This window comes from Suricata suricatta, chromosome X (assembly GCF_006229205.1).
Source record: "Suricata suricatta isolate VVHF042 chromosome X, meerkat_22Aug2017_6uvM2_HiC, whole genome shotgun sequence".
Lineage (NCBI taxonomy): Eukaryota > Metazoa > Chordata > Mammalia > Carnivora > Herpestidae > Suricata > Suricata suricatta.
Window position 1 is genome coordinate 37,821,486 of NC_043717.1, and position 6,060 is coordinate 37,827,545.

Genomic DNA, 6,060 nt, shown 5'->3' on the forward strand with positions numbered 1-6,060 from the left:
TCAACCTCAAAAAAGAAAGTTTAGGGGTGGCCCCTACTCAATAATAAGATCTTAACATCTATAGGATCTGCAATAATACCCCCTTATATTTCACATTTAATTTGTGGCTTCTCTTTTTTGTTTGATCAATCTAGTTGGAGGGTTTTCAATTTCATCGTTCTTTTCAAAAGCCAGGTTTTGGCTTAATTGACTTTTTCTATTGTTTGTATATTTTCTATTGCATTGATTTCTATTCTTCTTTTATTTCTTTCCATCTACTTACTAAGGATTTATTTTGATCTTTTTCTAGCTTCTCAAATAGAATTTTTAATAATTGACTGGATTGTTCATCTTATCTAACATAAATATAAACATTTAAAGCTATCCCACAAACTTTGATAAGATGATTTTCATTTTCATTCAGCTAAAAATATTTTCTCATCTCTATTTTTTTTTACCTCTGGATTACTTAGATGGGTGTTAATTTAAAATATATAGAAACATGTTTTACAGCCCAAAATATGAACTATCTTGGTAAATATTCCATGTGCACTTGGAAAGAATGTGTATTATGTTGTCGAGTAGAATGTTCTATAAATGTCAATTAGATTAAGTTGGTTGACTATGTTATCCAAGTTTTCTATATCCTCATTAATTTTCTGTATTCTTGTTCTATCAATTCCTGAAAAGAGTGCTGAAATCATTGATCAAAAAAAAAAAAAAAAGGAAACTGACTCAAGAAGAAAGAGAAAATCTCAAGATCAGTATCTATTAAAGAAATAAATTTAAATTTTTTAATGTTTATTTATTTTTGAGAGAGCTAGAGGGGAAGAGTGAGCACATGTGGGGTAGAAGCAGAGAGAGAGGGAGACACAGAATCCGAAGCAGACTCCAGGCTCTGAGCTGTCAGCACAGAGCCCAATGTGGGGCTCGAACTCACAAACTGAGATCATGACCTGAGCTGAAGTTGGACACTTAACAGACTGAGCCACTCAGGTGCCCCTAAAGTGAATTATGTTTAATCTCTAAGAAAAATGGACTGAAATTTTAAGAGTTTTCATTTCTAACAGCATCACAAAAGGTCAGATACAGAAGAATGAATCTAATGTCTGATATGTTAAGAGTTGTAGGCAGAAAACTACACAAAAACTTACAGTTTCATGTAAGAAAATAAGGAAGACCTACCAATGGCAAGATCCCAATCTTCATTAGAGTATAAATGTCAATTCTCCCCAAATTAACTACCATTCCAATTAAAATTCTAACTTTTTGGTCAAAATTGACAGTGGATTCTGAAACTTACATACAAATGCCAAAGTGCCTAAAATATCCCAAGCAATATCAAAGAACAACAACTCTAGTGCATATGAAAACTTATACAGTGAGGGTAATAAAGATAATGTGGTATTGGTACAAGAATACTCAAACAGACCAATAGAATGGAATAGATATGTAGACACATATATGTAAGTACATCTGATTTACAACAAAAGTGGTACTCCAGAGCGGGGGGGGGGGGGGGTTCTCTTCAACAATGTTGGGTAAATTGTAGAGCCCTGTACCGAAAACTGAGATTCGATGCCTAACACACCCAATTTACATGATCCAATTCCAGGAGAATTGGAGGTTTAAATGGGAAAGACAGGGGCAGGTGGGTGGTTCAATTGGTTAAGCGTCCAACTCTTGGTTTCAGCTCAGGTCATGGTCTTGTGTATCGTGAGTTTGAGCCCCACATCAGGCTCCTGCTTGAGATTCTTTCTCTCTCTTTCTCTCTCTCTCTCTTTGCCCCTTCCCCACTCACTCTCTTTCTCTCTCGAAATGAATAAATAAACTTAACAAAATAAATGCGAGGGGCTAAACAATAGAAATTCTGGAGTAGGGAAAGATTTTAACAGGGAACACACAAAAAATGGCACTTTTATAAAGAAAAGATTGAAAGATTGGATTAAGAATGTTTGATCATCGAACCCCTGAAACAATGAAAGGGGCATTAGAGTAAATGATATTTGTAGTAAAATAACAAGAGGCTTACATCCAGGGTATGTGAAGAGTGCGAGTCAACAAGTAACCCAAGGCAATATAAAAGTGAGCTTCGGCATTTTTATATCGGCACCAGAGTGGATATCTAAATGGCCAGTAAACATATACAAAGGTGCTGAACTTCATTAGTTATTAAATTAAATGCACCATAAGATACTGTTACATACCTAACAGAGTGGTTAAAATTAAGACCTACAGTGTTGTTGGTGAGGATGTAGAGCAACAGGAATTCCTGTACATGGTTGGTGGAAGGGTAAAGTGTAGCTAACAACTGCCAGGTAACACTGGCATTATCTACTAAAGCCAACTTCTGCATACTCTATGATCGAACATTTTTACTCCTAGATACACTTCAACAGAATGAGGGCACTTTGTGCCATCAGGCTACAAATGAAAGGACATTCATAGCAAGAATACTTCAAAAAAATTTTTTTTAATTTATTTTTGAGAGACAGAGAGATACAGTGCAAGCAGGGGAGGGTCAAAAAGAGGGAGACACAGAAACTGAAGACAGGCTCCAGGCTCTGAGCTGTCAGCACACAGCCCAATGTGGGGCTTGAACTCACGTACCGTGAGATCATGACCTGAGCTGAAGTCAGACACTTAACTGACTGAGCCACCCGGGTGCTCCAGAATACTCCAAAAATGTACACAACTGACTATGTATGTTTACTAATGTGGATTAAGATGCAACAGACTACAACATGGATACATTTCAATTTTTTGAGCAAAATAAGTCAAAACCAAAAGATTATGTACGATATAATTCCACTTATACAAACTTCATTACCAAGCAAGGCTAAGCTGTAATCTTAGACTTGAGGATAGGAGTCACCTTTGGGAGGAGGAAGGATAATGACCATGACAGACACCCAGGGGTAGGGTTTCTGAAGTCCCAGTAGTATTCCATTACCTGATCTGGGTAGTGGTTACACAGATCTATTCAGAGAGTTGTTCACTCATTTATTTTTTTAAGTGTATTTTTGAGAGAGAGAGGGCATGCACACACGTGAGTGGGGAAGGGGCAGAGAAAGAGTGAGATTTAGAGAGAGAAAGAATCCCAAGCAGGCTCGACACTGTCAGTGCAGAAGAGCCTGATGTGGGGCTCGAACTAACAAACTGTCAGATCATGACCTGAAGCGAAATCAAGAGTCGGACACTTAATCGACTGAGCCACCCTGGTGCCCCCATTTATTTTATGTATGTCTTCTCATGGATGTGCTATATTTTAGAATCTTAAGTTAAACATTAGAAAAACATGAACCTGACAGAAAACTCCCAAAGTTCAAATGCATATGAAAAAATGTCCTTGGGGTGCCTGGGTGGCTCCGTCGGTTAAGCGTCCAACTTCGGCTCAGGTCATGATCTCACAGTCTGTGGGGTCAAGCCCCGCATCAGGCTCTGTGCTGACAACTGAGCCTGGAGCCTGCTTCAGATTCTGTGGCTCCCTCTCTCTCGTCTCTCCAGCTTGTGTTCTGTCTACGAAAAATAAATAAACATTAAAAAATAAGAAGGAAAAAAATGTCCTTGATCACTAGTAGCCAGAGAAATGCAAATTAGCACAGTAAGATATTACTTTCCATCTTTTAGACTGGCAAAAACAGCTTCATTGTGTTAATTATTGGCAGGAAGGTGCATAAGAAGTCTCATTCACTGAAGTTGGAAGCACACTTATCAGGGCACTCTGAGGGACGCGGGGTGTGCATGTGTGTTTGGGGGGGGGTGGGTGTATCTTCTATGACCCAACAACTCCACCCTTCACTATATGATCCAAGTAATTTCCTACACAGATCCAGGAAGCAGGTGGTAGAATGTTTACTACAATGTTACTTGTGGTGGTATCGATTCCCATTTGAGGTCCATCTTTGGAAATGGCATTATTGAAATGTGGTGGTTATACGCCATAGAGCACTATGCAGAATGAGAAGCAACAAATTGGACAGCAACATGGATTGATCTTAAAAACACTGTGTTTAAGAAAAAAGAAACAGAATAGGATAGAGCACAATTATCACTCATATGAATTAAAAATACCCGAATGTCAAAAAGGATTTTTCAAGAACATATGAAAATTAAATGGTGTATATTAAACAGGTAACTTTGCATGGGGAGTGAGGGAAAGTGGAGAGTACAAGATGGTGATAAAAGAAATTTTGATTTTATTATTTTTTAGAGGCGGGGGGAGAGGGGCAGCAGGAGAGAGAATCTTAAGTAGACTCAACGCTCAGTGCAGAGCCCGACGCAGGGCTTGATCCTACAACCCTGGGATCATGACCTGAGCTGAAATCAAGAGTCAGACCTCAACTGACTGAGCCACCCAGGCACCCCAAAGGAAACTTTGCTTTTCAAAAGCAAGAAAAATATAAATAGCCAGGATCAGACACCAATTTAACCAAATGGTCAAAGTTAACAATGCCAGGAGTGGGACAAACCAACAGAATGTGCTTCCTAATGGTCACTTAGGAAAGCAAATGGTCACGTGTGTGGTATGTGTAACCCGAGGCAGAAGGAACCGTCAAGAGAAATACACACTGAAGGGTGTTCTACACAGTAGTTGGCCCGTACTTGTTGGGTGTCCAAGTCATGAAAGACAGGCGGGCTGAGGGGACTCTTTCGGGTTAAAGGAGACTAGACACAGGACCACCAGATATGGGATCTTAAATGGATCTTGAACCTAAAATAGGACAATAGTGAGACGAGTAGGGGGGATGTGAATCAGGTGCCTCAGATTATAGTGTTATATTGCTAACTTCCGATTTTTTGTAACTATAGTTACATAACATATGAACACTTTGGGAAATGATAAAGAATATGTGAGACTTTTATAGTTTTAGGATAGAATTCACACACCAAAAAATTCACCCTAGGTGTACAATTCAGGGGTCTTTTGTATATCCACAAAGTTGTGCAACCATCATTAGAACATTAATTGCAGAACATTTCTATCACACCCAAGAGAAACCCTATACCCATCGGCATTCATTCCCCACTGCCTCCTTTAGCCAGCCCCTGGCAACCATTGCTCTCCCGTCAGTCTCTCTAGACATGACTATTCTGAAAGTTTCCAACAAATGGAATCATATAGCATGTGGCCTGTTGTGTCTGGCTTTTCTTTTTTAAACTTTTAAATGTTTTCACTTATGTTTGGGAGAAAGAGAGAGAGACAGAGCATGAGCAGGGGAGGGGCAGAGAGAGGGAGACACGGACTCTGAAGCAGGCTCCAGGCTCCATGCTGTCATCACAGAGCTCGATGTGGGGCTCAAAACCACAAACCAAGAGATCATGACCTGAGCCAAATTCAGATGCTTAACCAAGCCACCCAGGAACCCCTCTGGCTTTTTGAACTTAGTGTAATGTTTCCAAGGTTCATCTTGCCTTGTAGCGTGTATCTGCATTTCATTCCTTTTTATGGATGAATAATATTCCAGTGTGTGGACATATCCCCTTTCTTATCCATCCATCAGTTGTTGGACATTTGTGTTGTTTCCACCTTTGGGCTATTATAAATAGGAATAGTCTGGCTGTGAACATGGATTGGTTTCTGTATCTGTTTTCAGTTATTTTGGGTATATACCTAGGAGCGGAATTGCCCTGTCATACGGGAACTCTATTTAACTTCTGGAGGAACTGCCAACCTTTTCCCAAGGGGCTGCACCATTTTAAGCTCCCACATAAAGCACTGTCTTCTTAGTGTTTTTGGTAACTTTTTGCCCGTCTGAAATTGTTTCAAAATGGAACCTTGAATAACCACATTGCTGTGTTGAGAAAAATGGGCAAATACAAACTCCCATTATTTGTACCTTTATTCTGGCTTTCAGGATCAATTCGATGTTGGGTACATTGCAGTTGAGTGGGAAACGAAACCCTGACCACGTAAGGAGTTCTTCGCAGTGGGCCCCACTGTCATTTTTTAATGTCGGGCAAAGGGACGCAAAGGGCATCACAAGTATGGGAGTGGACAGAGGAGAAAGAAAATGGTCCTTTCGACAATTATGATTTATTAAATATAAGCATGCCACCCAGAGACCTTTATTCCTCTCC